Source organism: Chiloscyllium punctatum, chromosome 6 (genome assembly GCF_047496795.1).
Source record: "Chiloscyllium punctatum isolate Juve2018m chromosome 6, sChiPun1.3, whole genome shotgun sequence".
In the NCBI taxonomy this organism is placed as follows: domain Eukaryota; kingdom Metazoa; phylum Chordata; class Chondrichthyes; order Orectolobiformes; family Hemiscylliidae; genus Chiloscyllium; species Chiloscyllium punctatum.
Genome location: NC_092744.1, coordinates 63,857,205 through 63,876,969, shown reverse-complemented (window position 1 = coordinate 63,876,969; position 19,765 = coordinate 63,857,205). Strand labels below are relative to the sequence as shown.

The following is a 19,765-nucleotide window of genomic DNA, read 5'->3' as shown; positions in this document are numbered from 1 at the left end:
AACCTGTTCTCCACCAGGTTGTCAACAATCCCAGATTCCTGTCTGGAAGGAGAGGGCTTTTCCTTGGAGGCATTTTCAGGATCAAGCATGAGGGAGGTGCACCCTGAACTCTACACACTGTGTCAAAAGGAATACAAGTCAGAACATACTGACAATAGGGGCCATTTCTGATCCCAACTTGCTGCCACATGGTTCCCTTGAAATGCACCCAACATCACAGGTACATTATTTATTACTGTAGAAAATGAAAGATTGCATGAGAAAACTCAACCCAGTCAATGGTGGACTGAATGCCATTTCCCACTTTAACACAAAATGGGAAAATTCAACCTTAGGAGTCAGATCCAGAATCTTTCACAGGTAATATATCAGATGTGAAATTTTGTATTGCAGAGCAGGACAAAGAGCCACCGTCAAAGTGTGTTGCAAGGATTCTGGGTAATCCAAGATGGAGGACAGGAAAAATTTCTGGCTGTAACAGCTGCTCCTTTTTTTCAGGTATTTTAGGTGCTAGTGGTGATTTCCTTGAATTCCAGGAGCAGCAATTGCTGTTGCATAGATTTGGAACTTTGGGAAAAAAAAGTCAAAACAACAGCAGATTCAAAAGGGAGAAGTGCAGACAAAGGAAGCACATGGTGAGGTCAGTGCAGGAGAGAGAGAAAGAAAGAAAAACTGACATTGCCTTTGCTGTTTGAATTCATGGATCATTGGACATCGGAGTGCGTCTGGGAAAATTAACAAACAGTGAAATTCGCAACTGCTCTTGGAGGAACTGCTGAGTGAAGTTCACAGCACATAAGTATTGATGTTTTAAGTGTGACCTACAGAAAGTCTGCAGTAGTGGGTTCTTTCTTGATTGTGTGTTTTTGGAGACATGTCTCTTGATTAAACTTAAAATATAAGCCATAACTATCAATTTAACCTGGGGCAGTGTTTGTAGAGGAATACGACAGGGTTATTTTCTGGGTCTGTAGATTGTGAAGAAGCAAAAATGGCCTTTAGCAGAGTGAAATGTGCTTCTTGTTAGATGTGGGAGTTTAAAGATTATAGCGGATTACATCTGCCATAAATGGTGTCGGTTGTGAATCTTATCAGATCAAATGGATCGGCTGGATCAGTTAGAAGCAATGACGAATTTTCAACAACAACAGTATGTGATGGATCACAGCTATAGGAATGGGGGAAAGTCTCAGATACAGTCATATAGATGGGTTAACTCCAGGAAAGTTGAGAGATAGGCAGCTAGTTTTTTGTGGCTATACCCATTTCAAACACATATGCTGTTTTGGAAAATGTAGGAGGGGATGGATTCTCTGGGGAATGTAGCATGAACAGCCAAGTGTCTGGTATTGAGACTGGCTCTCTTGCAATGAGGGGTACTTTGGGTTCCAATAGATCAATTGTGTTAGGGAATTCTCTCGTCAGAGGTAGAGACAGATGTTTCTCTGGCCAAAGAAAAATCAGAATGGTGTGTTGCTTCCCTGGTGCCAGGATCAAGGATGTCTCAGAGGGTGCAGAATTTTCTCATGGGGGACAGGGGCCAAAAGGTCATTGTCCACATTAGAACCAACGACATAGGAATGGAAAAGGTTGAGTCTCTGAAAGGAGATTACAGAGAGTTAGGCAGGAATTAAAAAAGGTCCTTAAGGGTAGTAATATCTGGATTACTCCCAGTGCTACGAGCAAGTGAGGGCAGGAATAGGAGGATAGAGCAGATGAATGCATGGCTAAGGATCTGGTGTATGGGAGAAGGATTCACATTTTTGGATCATTGGAATCTCTTTTGGGGTAGGAGTGACCTGTACAAGAAGGACAGATTGCACCTAAATTGAAGGGAACTAATATACTGGCAGGGAAATTTGCTGGAGGTGCTCAAGAGGATTTAAACTAGTAAGGTGTGAGGGGGTGGGGCCCAGGGAGATAGTGAAGAAAGTGGTCAATCTGAGACTGATACAGTTGAGAACAGAAGTCAAACAGTCAGGGCAGGCAGGGATAAGGTAGGTTTAATAAATTAAACTACATTTATTTCAATGCAAGTGGCCTACAGGGAAGGCAGATGAACTCAGGACATGGTTAGGAACATCGGATTGGGATATCATAGCAATTACAGAAACGTGGCTCAGGGATGGGCAGGACTGGCAGCTTAATGTTCCAGGATACAAATGCTACAGGAAGGATAGAAAGGGGCGCAAGAGAGGAGGGGGAGTGGCGTTTTTGATAAGGGATAGCATTACAGCTGTGCTGAGGGAGGATATTCCAGGAAATACATCCAGGGAAGTTATTTGGGTGGAACTGAGAAATAAGAAAGGGATGATCACATTATTGGGATTGCATTATAGACCCCCAATAGTCAGAGGGAAATTGAGAAACAAACTTGTAAGGAGATCTCAGCTATCTGTAAGAATAATAGGGTAGTTATGGTAGGGGATTTTAACTTTCCAAACAAAGACTGGGACTTCCATAATGTTGAGTTTAGATGGAGAGGAATTTTTTAAGTGTGTACAAGACAATTTTCTGATTCAGTATGTGGATGTACCTACTAGAGAAGGTGCAAATCTTGACCTACTCGTGGGAAATAAGTTAGGGCAGGTGACTGAGGTGTCAGTGGGAGAGCACTTTGGGGCCAGCGACCATAACTCTATTAGATTTAAAATAGTGATGGAAAAGGTTAGAACAGATCTAAAAGTTGAAGTTCTAAATTGGAGAAAAGCCAATTTTGACGGTATTAGGCAAGAACTTTCAAAAGCTGATTGGGGGCAGATGTTTGCAGGAAAAGGGACAGCTGGAAAATGGGAAGCCTTCAGAAATGAGATAATGGGAATCCAGAGAAAGTATATTCCTGTTAGGGTGAAAGAAAAGGCTGGTAAGTATATGGCATGCTGGATAACTAAAGAAATTGAGGATCTGGTTAAGAAAAAGGAGGAAGCATATGCAAGGTATAGACAGGATAGAACGAGTGAATCCTTAGAAGAGTAATAAAGTAAGTAGGAGTATACTTAAGAGGGAAATCAGGAGGGCAAAAAGGGGACATGAGATAACTTTGGCAAATAGAATTAAGGAGAATCCAAAGAGTTTTTACAAATACGTTAAGGACAAAAGGGTAACTAGGGAGAGAATAGGGCCCCTCGAAGAGCCGCAGAAAATGGGGGAAGATACTAAACGAGTATTTTGCATCAGTATTTACTGTGGAAAAGGAAATGGAAGATATAGACTGTAGGGAAATAGATGGTGACATCTTGCAAAATGTCCAAATTACAGAGCAGGAAGTGCTGGATGTCTTGAAACAGGTAAAGGTGGATAAATCCCCAGGACCTGATCAGGTATATCGTAGGACTCTGTAGGAAGCTAGAGAAATGATTACTGGGCCTCTTGCTGAGATATTTGTATCATTGAGGTGCCGGAAGACTGGAGGTCGGCTAATGTGGTGCCACTGTTTAAGAAGGGTGATAAGGACATGCCAGGAAATTATAGACCAGTGAGCCTGACTTCAGTGGTGGGCAAGTTCTTGGAGGGAATCCTGAGGGACAGGATGTATATGTATTTGGAAAGGCAAGGACTGATTAGGGATAGTCAACATGGCTGTGTGCATGGGAAATCATGTCTCACAAACTAGATTGAGTTTTTTGAAGAAGTAACAAAGAAGATTGATGAGGGCAGAGCAGTACATTTGATCTACATGGACTTCAGACAAGGTTCCCCATGGGAGATTGATTAGCAAGGTTAGATCTCACGAAAAACAGGAAGAACTAGCCATTTGGATACAGAATTGGCTCAAAGGTAGAAGACAGATGGTGGTGGTGGAGGGTAGATTTTCAGACTGGAGTGCCACAAGGATCGGTGCAGGGTCCTCTACGTTTTGTCATAAGACGTACAGTTAGCAAGTTTACAGATGATACCAAACTTTGAGGTGTAGTGGACAGCAAAGAGGGTTACCTCAGATTACAACAGAATCTTGATCAGATGGGCCAATGGACTGAGACGTGGCAGATGGAGTTTAATTCAGATAAATACAAGATGCTGCATTTTGGGAAAGCAAATCTTTGCAGGACTTATACACTTAATGGTAAGGTCCTAGGGACTGTTGCTGAACAAAGAGACCTTGGAGTGCAGGTTCATAGCTCCTTGAAAGTGGAGTCGCAGGTAGATAGATAGTGAAGGCGGCTTTTGGTATGCTTTCCTTTATTGGTCAGAGTATTGAGTACAGGAATTGAGGGGTCATGATGCGGCTATACAGGACATTGTTTAGACCACTGTTGGAATGTCGCTTGCAATTCTGGTCTCCTTCCTATCGGAAAGATGTTGTGAAGCTTGAAAGGGTTCAGAAAAGATTTACAAGGGTGTTGCCAGGGTTGGAGGATTGGAGCTATTGGGAGAGATTGAATAGGCTAGGTCTGTTTTCCCTGGAGCGTCAGAGGCTGACGGGTGACCCTAAAGAGCTTTACAAAATTATGAGGGGCATGGATAGGGTAAGTAGGCAAAGTCTTTTCCCTGGGGTTGGGGAGTCCAGAACTAGAGAGCATAGGTTTAGAGTGAGAGGGGAAAGATATACGAGAGACCTACGGGGCAACTTTTTCACACAGAGGGTGGTACATGTATGGAATGAGCTGCCAGAGGAATTGGTGGAGGCTGGTACAATTGCAACATTTAAGAGGCATTTGGATGGGTATATGAATAGGACGGGTTTGGAGGGATATGGGTCGGGTGCTTGCAGGTGGGACTCGATTGGTTTGGATATCTCGTTGGCATGGACAAGTTGGACCGAAGGGTCTGTTTCCATGCTGTACATCTCTATAACTCTATGTGGAAGAGTAAGACTGCCATGTTTAAAATAACTCTTTTACCCACTGAATGTTGTTCTTATGCAAACAAAGGCATAATGTTTCTTGAAAAATGTCAGGAAATACAATGGTCAAGAAAGATCACCAAGAAATCTCTATTTTGATTCAAGAAGAACTAATGTTACCTGTCATTAAATATTCATGAGTCCAACAAATTGATAAGCAAATGGTGATATAACAACTATTACCATTGACACTAATGTTAAAATATTCAGGAGTATTAGCAAAGTGAAGTAGAAGTAGATTTTGATCTTGAGGATTTTATAGAAAATAGAAAATTCTCAGTATAAATTGTGCAGTAAAATCTTCAAAGTCTAGTAAAACTATAGTCAAACAATAAAAATCAAAGCAAAAAGTTATGAAAATACTTTTGTTTGAGCATGATATTATTGTTGCTGCTCTCCTAGTTTGCTGAGCCAAGACAGATCGTTTCCAGGTTCAAGGACTAAGGTCGGTCAGCACAAACTGTGCTGCACTTTTAAGCTCCTTTGCTCAGGCAGGAAAAAAGCCCCACCCCTACAGCCACACAAGTTCTGTGATGACGGGAAAAGGGTAAAAACAGCATGTGTACGTTGACACTGCAGAGGTGCAGTTCCAGACCCGCAGGCAACTCAGGGTGATGATCTGGAAACACCATCATCAACTGGCAGTACCCTGGGAGACAAAGGTCTGCTTCTTACAGCAAGACAGCCTGGCAGAACACAACACTGTCTATGCCCTGCACTGATCCAGTAGACCTCAAGGTAAACAACACTCCTTCAGTATCAGCTTCATGGTGGAGAAAACAAATCAAACGTTCAAGCCTGCCATTCAGCCATTCTGAACACATGACCTCCCCTTCCAGGACCAGTGTGGAACATGCATTATCATTAATACTCTAACTCTGAAAGCAAACCCAATTTTACTCCAATCTCTGTGAACTCACCCAGAATGCCCCTCCCAAGAACAAAATAGTCATCCTTGGTGATTTCAATACCGAGTCAGTCATGACAACCTGGCATGGAAGGGAGGGCATGGAAAACACCAAGTTGCAAGGAGGAATGAAAACGTATCCACTGTTGGAACTCTGCAGAGAAACAGCTCTCCACAACTACCATTTTCTCTCAATATAAGCATCACTTCAACACCATGTGGCATAATCCCCACTCTCAACACTAGCACTATATACATGTTAGTGTCTTAGTGTGATGAAAAGGACAGCCTACATATGAGTCATGTCCAGTGCTGACTGTGATACAGTCCCTTTTGCTCGTTTGGAGGAGAACTTTCATTTCAAGCCTAAGCTTGAGAGACCAGCTAATAAAAAACTTTTTAGTCAACACCTGCAAACTACATCTTGCTGAAGACAATTGTCAAACCACCATACAGACCAGACAGGAACATTTTGATTTCACTGCTGACTCCATTCTAGATCAACTCTGAATACTTCCAACGGGGTCACTGGAGTCAGCTCGAGGTAGAATAGGGACTGGTTTGATGAAAGTGGCAAGGAAATCCAAGTGAACCTAACTCTAGGTGATATATTAATTATTATGGGAAAATCTGATTTGCTCAATGTTGCTTCACTTTAAAGTCACACCAACTAAGTGTCATTAAATAAAGAATTATTACTGGCAAAAATAAATTATCCACCAACATAAAGCCATTGATTGTAGGAGTGGAGCAAGCAGGAAAACTAAGAAACATAAATGTAACTTTGATCAGAGATGACAAAGTACTTAATACGGTTACTGAATCAACCAGTCTCCTGTGTTTCAGTTCAAAATGATGAGAAAGGTTATTGATCAAAGTAACGAAAGGCTGCAGTCCAATACAAACTATAAAGGATTATGTTGCCCTGGAGATATTTTGTTCATACCAAATTATGATGGAAAATTTTGGTTGTTTTGAATTCCTATTTTGGTTTCAATTTATATTTAAATGTATAACTTTATTAATAACTCATTTAGGAGTAATCATGTCGTCTGGAGAAAATCAGCATGTCCTATTAAACTTTGAATTATGCCCCAGCTCATGATGGAATTGTGAAAAAAACTTCAATGTGCATCATCTAATGTAATTCCAGTTACGAAATTGCTCTGACCACCCTTTAGTGCCAACAGTATATGTTACAATACTTTGACTTAAAGTTTATATGACAAAACATATCCATTAAGATGTAGTAAAGTCTGTTATTAAAATGAAAAAAGTCACTACCCATCAAAATGCACAACATTTAAACAGCACTATTTTGTATATCTTGTGTATCATAAAGTCTTGCATAAATGCAAACAATGCCTAAATCCATGAAAACTTTACAGACACTATGTAAAATTAATACTAACTTTCACTTAAAATGCAAGTGTAAATACACTAAGAAACTCTTTTCCCTAGAGTACTAGTAAGCTTGATTATTGAATCTTTCACGTATTCTGGAAATATATTGGGCATTCCAAACTACATACTCAAGTAAGAATGTTGCACCCTGCTGGAATAGTGGTTTAATACTTTGTGTACATTAAACCCTTTTGAGCTTTGTCAAGCAGTACCAGTTACCATCTTTGATTCACAATAAAGATAATAAAATTAATGCATTTACATTTGTTTCACTCAAAATATTAGACCAGACAGGTGTCACATTCACTCCAGTCATTCTTAATGCATCAGGAACTGACAAGCAGATCTGTAAATCACAGTGACCTTAAAATAGCATCCCTTTTTTAAACCAATGTTATCAAATTCAGAAAGTCATGTTAAACAAAAGGTGGCTTGAGGGGATTAAAACTTCAATTAACATAATTTTTGGAAAATTTTAACTTTAAGAAATTGATATTTAGCAACCTCTTTCTCTTTTCAATAGCTCAATCCATACTCATACATGATAACTATTAGCAAGCTTCAACACATTTCAACTTGACCTCCACTCTTTGATAATGGTGACTAACATAACATTCTAATATTATAATGATCCTTTAGCAATGCTAAGCTTATAGTATTAATTCACAATGTTGGCTTGACCTAATTCTGGACAGAAGCAGAGAGAGATTCCCTGGAGGCCACAGTCTCACACCATTTGGTTTTGACATCACATGCACCACAGTTCTGGCTTTATCAAGCTGAGTTTCAAAATGTGCTCAAGGTGTTCTTCGCATTGAACTTTCAAAGAAATCCATCCACAATTAACTTAAATGTTTAGACATTAGTGGAGGGGCGTTCTATGCTAAAGTACAAGGGTGGAGCAAAACCTGCTGTGTGGCACACAGCCAGAAAATAGTTGATTTGTTAATTCACAAGAATGAGTTATTTCATTTGAAACATGTACCAAGATACAAATAATACCTCACCAAAAGTATGCCTTCTGTAAAAGGTTAAAGCAGAAAAATTAACAACCACTTTGAAAATGATGAGCTGCATGGAAAAGATATTACATTTGCTATGACAAATACTCCCATAAAATGAGTATTGTAACGTGAAAATAAATTTGTAGATGCTGTACATGCAGTAAAAATATAATAGTACCCCTTAACTTTTACTATTCAATAATTCTTAAGCAGTTACCCAGAATAAACATTTGAGTGCAAAGCTCGGTCATTTTAATGGAATACCCAAGACTGCATGATTGTTTTCCACTCTTTACATTCCAATTCACTATGTGCAGTCAGTAGAATAGCTTTTCTGAAATGGAACGTAAACAAAAGGAGCTTTCTAGTGGAAAGGCAGAAAACGAAACACTTTCCAATAATTCTGAGTTTAATGATTATCCTGATATTTTGAAGCTCACCAAAGCACAATCTACACAATTGACTGAACTTAGTTGGAATGGACTAACTGGGGTCAACATCTACTGAACATGTAGGGTTCCTTTTCTAAAGGAAAGTGTCAAAGTCTATCTCCTGTTTTTGAGCATCCATTTCTCAAGTAGGACCTGTTCTGATGAGGATTCAATTTCATTTAGTGACTCACCATGTGCCTATTCCATTCCCAAGTAGTCTACCAAGACAAAATCAAAGATCAAGCATAAGCAATGTGTTAATTGGCCGAGATAATAAAGGAGCATTGGCATCGATGGGACAATACTATATTTAGGAATTGAGTATTTAATAGAGAAGGAGAGCGCAAAAGGAATGCAAGAAAAATTAGCTTTTTAAATTTACATAAAAGGGTATGGATAGGTGATAGAAAGACAGAAGAAACATTACATAATAAGTACTTATGCAAAGTTCCTTCAATGCTTGTTTTCCTTTCAGATCTGCAAACTTTTCAATACTTTGCTTTTCTTTTAGTGCTAAACTGTTTAGATAACTTGTTCCTGAAACTAAGCAGTAGCATTGTATATTGCTGGACTGTATTTCATTCACAATTTTTCCCAATGGGGAGAAGCAGCATTTTACATTTAATGCGCACAGCTGAAAAAAGAAATCAGCACAATAATTGCACCTGAACACGAAGCATTGAATTTTGTACTTACTACATCAGTGAATTTTATAAAGAGCAAATGTGATCCAAGATAAACTGGCAGATTAAAGCAAGAGATAGATAAAAATTTCATTTGTATTTCAGCTCACTATGGAATGAAGAGATTAGGAATATTAAGTGGAAAGGAGCACAAAAACTTTTAGGAATGGACCTGCATTAGGAAAGGCAGAGGGTGAGTGAAAGGTTGTCTACAAATTTGGGTAGAGTGGGGATCATTAAGCCACAGAGGACTTCAGGATTTAAGTGGGGTAAAGAGCTAGAGGAGGGTTTGACTCTCAATGGAGTGACAGCAAGAGACTGAAAGAAATGCCATGGACTTTAAATGCCCTTATTTGTTTAAATTATTTGCTAATCTGAAAGCATTTACATCATTTCATATTTCATTCATTGGTGCTTTTTCCTTTGAAAAAATTAAATACAGAACTTTTATAAAATTTTGGAAGTAAAAACAAGTCTGTGTATAGTTGTATTGGCAAAAATTTGGAATGCTTCTCACATTATGAAAGTGCAACCAAGTCCAACTCAGATGTTTTCAACCAGTGTGCCTCATCAAGGTGAGAAACGTGCCCAAACATTCGTTCTGAGCGTATGCAATGATCAAGGATCATGTAAGATGACAAGAAATTGCACATGCACAGTAAAAAGGGATCCAACTGTTGAACTGGCCTGCCCCCCACCCAGATATATTTCCACATTAGCACAGATTTTCAAGGTGAATATTTTTGGATTTTGAGCCACTGCTCTAAGTCTTAGAATAGATTCTGAGTAGAAATGGTTAAGTTGTTGTATGCATGATGTTGCAAATCTCTCTAGTAAGGCTATAACCATAATAAATATAAGTAATTGTGACATTTATGAGCAATCAATTCAGCTGAAAAAGTGGACGCGCTGTGGAATTTTTAATATCACATTAGCAAGCCTTAAAATGGTTGGGAACCACTGATCCAACTTACAAAAAGAGGCAATTTAACCAATTTGCATATAATTGACTAAAATTGCACATATAGCACAGGTAAGGTGGTGCTTATGTGTAATGGACAGGAAACTATGTATGTATTTAGTCTCCACTCATATCCACACTGTAAAAAGTTAACTATATGGTTCCCAATGACACTCAGTTTTCAGGTAATGGTGCATGCTAGATTCTTTACATACATTGCATAAAGAAACAAGTTCAAAACATAGTTAAGTTAATAAAATTTTTAAAATACATGTTATATATATTCATTCCAAATTACAAACTAAAATTGAAGGCTGTAAACATATCTAAGGAGAAATGTCAAAGTTTGGCAAGCTTATATGCAAATTAATTGATGATAAACAAGGTCTACAAAAGATTTATTTTGAAGTAAATTTCATTCCTAAACCAGAACAGTACTTATATGGCCCACTTCAATAACCAAAACACATCTCAGATTTCAGTGCACTTGCTGTCAATTCTAACTCATGAATGCTTATGAAATTTACTGAACAAAAACAAAAATAAAGTCGCTACAAGAGTTTCAGAAAGCATTGTTACCTGTATACAAAAGAAACAGATGGCTGTTTCGAAATGAACAAGGATTCAGAGATTTTAAAAAAAACTAAGTGTTTTGTTCATCACATGTCTACTTGCAACAAAAAAGGATGCAATTTGAAATAGTTTTTTTAAAAGAATATCACAAAATTTACTTCAATTACATTTTCACACTTTACGAAGCTAAACCAAGCAACACTGCTTATACAGAACTAATGATAAATCCTTTAAAAAAAAAGATTTTTCTCCAGATTATTTGCGAAATCTCAATAGCCCAAGTCCTGCTTTCACTATTATCGTAGTTGAGCTCAGTCAGCATAGATGGACAGTCAAACCAAGGGTGTTCCTGGTTTATGAGATTCTGCTAAACACTGAAAAAACTTAATCTATAGGAAAGTATTCAAATGTTTTTATATCTGAGAATGTGGTTGGTTCTGTTGAATCTCATTTGATTTCAGTGGCTACAAAATTTTGAATGTACGTCAAGGAAATTCTGTTGCTGTTCACAGTGATTTCTCAGTCTCCCTGGTAACAGATTCCAATGAGGTACACAGATTTTAAATGCTGATATACTCAAATCATTGCCTATTGTCTACTGACAGCAATACGTCACAAATCACAATTGTTTCCAATGTACATTACCAGATAAACTTATACAATTCTGTACTGCCACAGAACAAATTTTTGGTCTCTTCCAATTTAAAATTGCCTTTCTCAATCACTATTATTCAGATAGAGAGATCGTGCTACAAATTATTTATATTAACCATGCTCAAATTCCTCTTTTTGCTCATGTACCACAAACAAGCATAGTGTAACTCATTTATTTCAGGCTTCCTGGTTCAAAAATGCAAAAGATATATAATCATATACAAAGATTTGGATTGCAACCAGCAAAATCAAACTCTTAGAAAGAGACATGCCGCTGAAATGAAAACATCAATTTTTATGATGCTTGCAAGTTCTTTAGAGTACAATGATTAGTCTGGCTGCATTGAGAGAGAGCAAGAGCCCAGAGGATCAATAGAAATTGGTCCCTGAGCTTCATCAGCACAATTATTGGCAGCTATCCTCAGGCAAGTCTTTAAAATAGGTTTGCAGTAAATTGCAACTCCTGTTGAATCAGGGAGCACTCCTGCTCCTTCTGGCTCCAAAAGGCAAGATTTGTAAGAAGACTAAATGCTTGGTCAAAGAGATAGAAAGATGGGAAAGCAAGGACAGGCTTGCAACTTCAACTTCAGCAGCTGAAAGCACATTCACCAACGACTGACATCTAAGAGGCATAATTTGGAGGTACACAGCTCAAAATGTTAGAAGTTAGATCCAACGATGGGAATTAAATGAGAATAAGAATTCAAATATGTGGTGCAATGGACCAACAGTTAATGCAGGTGAACATGAGAACTACAGAGGCTGGAGATTAGAGTAGAGAGAGTGTGGTGCTGGAAAAGCACAGCAGGTTAGGCAGCATCCGAGGAGCAGGAAAATCGACATCATTGGCATTCCTGAAGGGCTTTTGCCTGAAACGTTGATTCTTCTGCTCCTTGGATGCTGCCTGACCTGCTGCATTTTTCCAGCACCACACTCTCAACAACAGTTAATGTACATCAACAGCTACAGTATGTGGAGGAACTGAATGCATTACACTAGCAGCAGAATGGTGGAAAATGGATCGAGAAAATTGAAATACTTTAGGAGGAGACAACGAAATTAACCTGTCAGCAAACAGTTTGGAGAAAGGTGAAACCAGGCAATATTATGAATATCAAAGGAGGTTGATATTTGGCTTGAATCTTGTTATGAGGTCAAAAATGACATTAAGATTGTTAATAGTCAGCCTTGACTGAAGACACCTACCAGGGAGAAAATGGAATCAGTAGGGGAAAATAGATAATGATTTCAAGCTTTCCATTGTATTAGTTGAGGAAATTGTAGCTCATCTACAATTTAGAGACGAAGCAGACTACTCAGTGAGTACTAGGTAGTTTGAGATTTCGTGCTTCAGCATATATATGGAACTGAAGGATCTGGCTTCAGATAAAATTGCCAAAATACATCTGGAGATAGGAAAATGGAAGGGCCTAAGCCAAACAGAATAATAGATGAGCAGGAAGTGGAGAATATTACTAAATGAGTTCTGGCTATAGTTCAATAGGTAATATCAGAACCAAGCAAGGCCATCCTTCTCAAATGGACAAAAGTTTAGAGACATTAGAGGCTGGTCAACTGTGCAAAAGGTTGCAGGAAAGTTGAAGCAGCCAAGGAGGAATAGTGCATCATAGTCAGAGGATGCCATAACAATTATTGATTAGGATTGTTCAAGTTACATGATGGTGAAAAATGGAACATGTAATGAAAATGAGTGGAGATATTGGAGGCAACATACATGTAGGACCTAGAAAAAACGTGATGGGATAATAATGTGCAAGGTCAAAAGTGTCATTTGGGGAAGGAGCAATGAATGCAGTCTTGAAGAGCTGCAAAAAAGAGTGAACCATTTACAATATCATAGATTGGAGAAGGAACAGATCAAATAGTTAGAAATAACAACTTACATATGGCATTATGATTAGATTAGATTCCCTACAGTGTGGAAACAGGCCCTTCAGCGCAACAAGTCCACACCGACCCTCCGAAGAGTACCCCACCCAGACCCATTCCTCTACCCAATATTTACCCCTGAAGTGGCAATTTAGCATGGCCAATTCACCTGACATGCATTTATTTTGGACTATGGGAGGAAACCAGAGCACCCGGAGGAAACTCACGCAGACACGGGGAGAATGTGCAAACTCCACAGAGACCGTTGCCCAAGGTGGGAATCGAATCAGAGTCCCTGGAGCTGTGAGGCAGCAGTGCCCATGATGTGTTCAACAATTTCTAGTGAATTTTTGTTGAACCCATATAGCAGTTTTATGTCACAGGTACAAATATAGACAATTCACATCTTAAGTCACAAAGTGAAACAACAGACAGCATCTCCATCAGATGGTTAACTACTGAGATTTAAAACTCTTATCCTGAAATCACATTGATGCTTTTCTTTGTGACGGACTCCAATAAGCCAAGAAACTTCAAAGGAAAATGCTTTTCCTGATCTAGCCTTGAAGGGAAAAACATTTTATTCTCAGAATTAAACCATCTCATGAACAGCCCTTGCACCTCACCTGCTGGTTCAGGGAAGCTATGGAACTCAACAACACAGACTCAAACCCACATCCAGTAAGTAGATCACATAATACAGGAAAGTTACAGCAATAGTTAAAATAGCCTTGGTGCCTATAAATGGTGGTGAAAGGGAGTGTAATCAACACACAAGAGACTTGTTTAAATGGTTAATGTAATGTTATTGCTACTTTGTTAACCAAACACTGCTATTGTTTGTTTCTGTTCATGAAGAATACCTACCTGAACAAGGTTGTGAGGGCTGCTATTGTGCATCAAGTTGTTCCCAGAGCAAGTCATTGCCTTCTGGGGGAGCAAGAAAATATCAACAATTCAATTAGTTAACATAAAAGTGGCTTGCTTGAGATGAGGCGCTATGCCTATCACAGATTTGTAGCACGATTTGAATAATCTTTGATGGGTGTAACAACTCACTCTATAAGTACATAGAACATTCTTTGTTCCAGTCCTGCTCAGGTGCTCTTCTCTTTTCCCAAGCCCCCAACACATTGATATCTGTACAATTTTCTGCTGATGCCTCAAACTGAAAATTTCTATTAGTACTACCAATTTCTACCTTCCCATGGTAGATTACTGGCTCTTCTTTCCCTTTACTTCCACTTTCATTTTTAGGTGTAGGCTACCAAACAATTAACTCCCATAGTGATCCTAGCCTCCACTGTGCTTCCTGTAAGGATTCCATTCATCTAGTTTTCCTGTTTCCAGTATATCTCTTCTAGTAATGTCATCTTCAAATAATTCTACTTTTACATCCATCTTTGTAGTTGGCAGACCATCCACCACCTGTCTAGCCAAACAACTTGCTCTGCCTTCCCAGCATGCCAAAGATAACATATTCCATGACACCCTGTTACACTCATTTCATTATCACTTCTAGTAGCACCCTTCTTTGCAAATATTTATCCTTTACATCTTTTCCTTTCCCACTATCCAGGAGCTCAAATACTCCGTCCAGAACTGCAGTGAGGCAATCAAATGGATTAGATGATTGCTGTGTAGAACACCTCCATTCAAAGAGCAAGCACGGCCTTTGGCTTCTGATTGCTTGTCATTTTAATTCTTTAAATCCTGAACGCTCTGTCCTCAGCAGCCTACATTGTCAATGTGGCATCACGGTTTATTGGAACAAACAGCATATTGTTCAATGAGGCAATTTGTGGCTTTTCAGGCTCAGAGTTCAAAATTTCAGGTCATGATGTTTCCAGATGACAGCAGTTAGCAATAATTTTGTATTGCCTTTCTCCTTTAAAGATATCATTTGTTTATCATCCCATTATCATCTCCTCGTCATTTAAGGTCTCATCCCTTCCACTCTCTTATCCTTTTGATCTCTCCACCCCAGATGTCTAGACTTGCTTCAAATCTATTACCTCTCAAACTTTTCACAGTTCCCTCTCAACAATGCTAGCTCACCTGAGCGTTATCATTTTCCCGCTTTTATTTCAGATTCTCAAAATCCACTGTCTTTCAGTGACCAACCACCCCGAATCACCGTAAAAGCTTTCAGTGTGTCTGGGGCGGGGGGTGCGGGTTGTGAAAAAAAAGAATTAAACACTGGATTTTAAATTATGGATATAACCCATCACTACTGATGTGCAGAAGTCAATACCTCGAAAGCGAATTTTCTCTTTCAACCGCCCCAATATTTCAATTGGAAATTGAATCCACTTGATAATCTGTTAAAAGTTTGCACTACTCCAACTCTTTCAACCGTTGTAATAAAAAAAAGTTAACTTTTAAAAACAGCACGAACTGCAACCTATTGCCGTACTGGGGTGGCTGTAAACCTCTGAAACGTAGTAATCTGCATTGAAATAGACTCGACATTTCGCAATTGCTTGCTGAATTAGCGTGAAACAGTCAAGTAACCTATCCCTTTTTATCAAATATCGGGTTAAGTGTGCAAATTTTAAATTGAGTGACTCTTATCTTCAGGAACACTTTTTAGCTCTTTAGAGCTAGAAATGTTGATTTGGAACCGGGGCGGGGAGTGGAGGGAAGGAAATACAATTTAAGCCTGTAGGGGTCCACATAGTCGGATCGATTAATTTGAATGTAACTATCCAATGCGTCTCGGCAAAACGTCTGAGGCAGCAGCTGCTGCTGGCCTCTGGCCAGGTCCCTGAATGACCTGAAAACCAGCTGAAACCCCGTCAGTCAATAGCTCATCTCCAGCCCTAAGTCCAGCGCTCACAAGACAAAACCAGCTCAATCCCACTGGCTGCAATGTTGTCCTTCAGCTGCCAAGATCAAGACTTGTCCCCGCCACAGACACTGGAAAGGGCAAGCCAGGCTGAGACAAAGCCCCTTAATCCCTCATGGTAATTAGTCACTTAATCACTCAAAAGAATACATTTAAAATTGGGTATTCTTCTTCATGCCAACGTATCAGAAATTTTATTTAAATGCACATATAAACCAGAATTCTCCTAATAGACATTGTAAGGCGTTAACATACGTAAAGCCGAGATACATGTTCATAAGGATAAAAGTAGCATGCATTTTATTAGCAAATAAAAGTGATGCGTAATAAAAACGAGAGTAATGACACCCACAATGTTCTTTTAAAAAACCAACATTTAAATCCACTTACAAACGTGTTACTCACTGGACAGGGTGCCCGAGGGGGTGGTGAGGTGTTGCTGTTCTTCGTTCCTGTACGAAGAAGGAGCCGTCCCCGTCTCTCTGCTGATTAAAGTGAACTTTCCTGCACGGTTACCGTGGGCAACTCCTGCTCCCCCGGCGTCCAAGCTTCCGCGCTCCCGCTTCCCTGCGCGCACACAACTGATTGACAGGCGCGCAACAGCTGATGGATATGCGTGCACACCAGCTGATGGGCAGGCGTGCGCGGGCGCGGCGCGCTCCCTGTTGGGTTGACACACACGCGGGCGCCCGCTAGTTCAGTCTGACCAAGTCCCTGTAACCTGCACTGGTCATTCTCCTGACTTTCCCTTCTGCTTTGCAAAGCCGCTGCTCCGCCACCCAGCTGCTACTCTCGTGATCCATCCGTTCATTCAGGCTCCGAGATAATGTGCTGCGATCCGGCAGATTATGTTCATTGCAGCAGGACCGACGCGGTATCCTCGGCATCCTAACGTCGGCTAGGGTTGTAGCAGTCCTTGTAAACGGTGCAGAGACTGTGACCCCTAGAGGATAACATATATGGTCACATTCTCGCTAAAAGCTTACTCGAATGTTACTTCACTCAGATAGCTCCAGAAGCAGCACCTCAACTATAACTTGGGAATTCAATAGCCTTCCAGCCTCAAATCTTAAGTGTACCAACTTCAGATCAACTTTTAACACCCGCCAGCTCTGTACTTGATTATACACTGACTAATCTCTAATTTCTGATATTTTTTGATGAAAAGTCATGGGCCTGAAAGATTAATTTTCTGCAAATGTTGCCCGAACTCCTTTTTTTCCAGCACTTTCTGTTTTTATTTAAGATTAAGTTTTGGGGTTTTTTTTAAGAAATGCTTACACAGCCTCAAGTACCTCAAAAGTATAGGGTTCCAACACACCAATAGCAAATGGATGTGTTAGCTCCATTATTTAAACAACAAAATAATTAGATTATATATCACTAATAGTAACTTCTAATGTCATTCTGGGCAGATGCTCAGCAATGAAAGTGTATTTTGCTCTAATACAAAAACTGTTTTGGATAACTTTTCTGAATGTCTGTATTTTTTCAGATCATTCCCCTAACTTTTAAAAGTATTCTTTTGATAACTTCAGAGAAGGTATATTCCCTTATGCTCCATATTGTCTCTAAACTTGATTTTATTCCATTATTAGCCTCAATGGTTTTTTTCCAAATCACACCTACAATTATATGCTCTCACAATTTATGCAAATAACATGCAGAAATAGATACAGAGCAAGAAAATGTCAAGATTCACATCTTGACTTTATCTGATTTTTCTCCAAAATCATCCAGCTTCTTCTTCCTTTTGTTCTATAAGATATTCCCTAAAATCCATCTCCTCATCCCATTTTATATCTTTATTTGGCTTGTTTTATACTTTCCTACTGCATCTATGAAACACTTGAAGACTTTTTAAACATTAAAACATGTTATATAAATGCATACTAAAGATGACCATTTCTCGCAATCATCCATGAAGGATTTGTGGAGGTCAGGTTAATAGAAAAACTATGTTATATAATTTATAAATAGGGGCATTTTCCAAACCATAATTTAAATAATTTAATGTTTACACATTTTATGTAGTGATTAATGCATTATAATTACAAAACAGACGTTAACATGAAAATTTATAATAATTTGTGAAGAAAAGTAATAATCAATAATCTTTTGTGCTTAAAAGTAATTATGTTAAAACTGTCCATGAATTCAAATGTTTAAACTGAAATATTTAAACTGCTTTATGTTAAATCTACTTACACCAATAAAAAGAAAACTGTTAAAAGCAGAGTTGATTGTGTGAATAAATACTCAAGCACACAATCAACAATGTTTCACAACTGATGTTTAGTTTAGGCTGGAGCAGCTAATAAAGCAACAACAACTGACACCTATAACATGATAGGTGTTAACATGATAAAATGTCCCACTTCACTTCATGGATTCATTATACAACAAAATAGGCTAGTGGATATTATATATTATAGTGGATATTAATGAGGTCATGGAAGAATTAATAATAATAATGATTTGAAATTAAGTTATTGATGGAGGGTATGGATGAATGGGAATTTGCACAATTTAGGATACTAAATTTTGGAAGAACACAATTTAGGTGAGAAACCAATCAGGAGAGCATTAGAATAGTCAATACTTGAAGCAACAAAGACACAATGGAGTCTTCAACAGCAGATAAACAAGATAGAAGATAAAGAGGCAAAGATCCATCGATGGGGGATTCCAGAAGTATTCATTCAGCAGTGGTATGTGAAAATATAACAGGAGTTTTTTGTGTCCCTGGTCTAGGAGGGGGGAAGACTAATAAGGTCCATGATGCTCATATCCTCCTATGCTAGTAAACATATGCATATGCTTGGACAAGCCGCAGACAACGTTAGGCTGCACCATCACATTCCAGTGAGAATACTTATGTCTAGTGTCAGATGTGATGAATAGCCACTTGGATTAGCTATGGAAAAACTGATACCATGAAGATCCACTTCATCACTATCAGTACTTTCAGCAGGGTGCGGGGTGGGGGTGGGGTTAAAAAATAAGCTTCTGCAGTAGAAATATAGAAATTTAAACTATCTTGGCAGGAATGAGGGAGCCAAAATGTACTAGCTAGGAATACAAGGTCCACTAAATATTGGGAGAGACATTAAAAAAAAGTAGGAAATTGGAAGGTGTCAAGCTGGTTCAGCCTAAGAAGTAATAAAGTCTAAATTAGGATTACTGTGTATTTATGTGAAGATATGAAGTGTGGTACGTAAAATTGGTTGTTTGCATGTATATAGCTTTATCGAAATATATTATCTTGATGAGCAGAAAGCTGGCTCAAATAAGGGCAGAACTCAGTAATAAATTATCCTGAATATAAAGTGCTCAGGAAATAGAGGGAAGGAAGGAAAAGAGGATTGATCAAGGAGGATATTTGAGTTTTGGAGAGAGGATATCCAAGAGGGGTCAAGGACAGGTATAATTGGTTTGATTTATAATGCTCAGAGTATAAGTATAGGCCACCAATATATGTAAAGATGTAGAAAAAATGTAAGGAACAAATTTGCAAGCAAATTATAACAACTCACTTCAACAGCATCACATAAACCCACAACATCT

At 38.8% G+C, this 19,765-nt stretch overlaps 1 protein-coding gene across 4 annotated transcripts in view; it reads right to left on the bottom strand.

The window, feature by feature from the left end:
- LOC140479024 (SPRY domain-containing SOCS box protein 1-like) overlaps positions 1–17,063 on the bottom strand; it is a 214,301-nt gene extending 197,238 nt beyond the window's left edge. The window contains exons 1-2 of one of the 4 annotated variants that reach the window (XM_072572803.1): positions 16,589–17,063; positions 14,218–14,280 (exon numbers count right to left, since the gene is read on the bottom strand). The gene's annotated coding sequence lies outside the window, so the exon portion shown is untranslated. The remainder of the gene's footprint in view (positions 1–14,217; positions 14,281–16,588) is intronic. The other 3 variants (XM_072572804.1, XM_072572800.1, XM_072572801.1) reach the window with 3 other exon arrangements.
- Between the last annotated feature and the right edge of the window lie 2,702 nt (positions 17,064–19,765).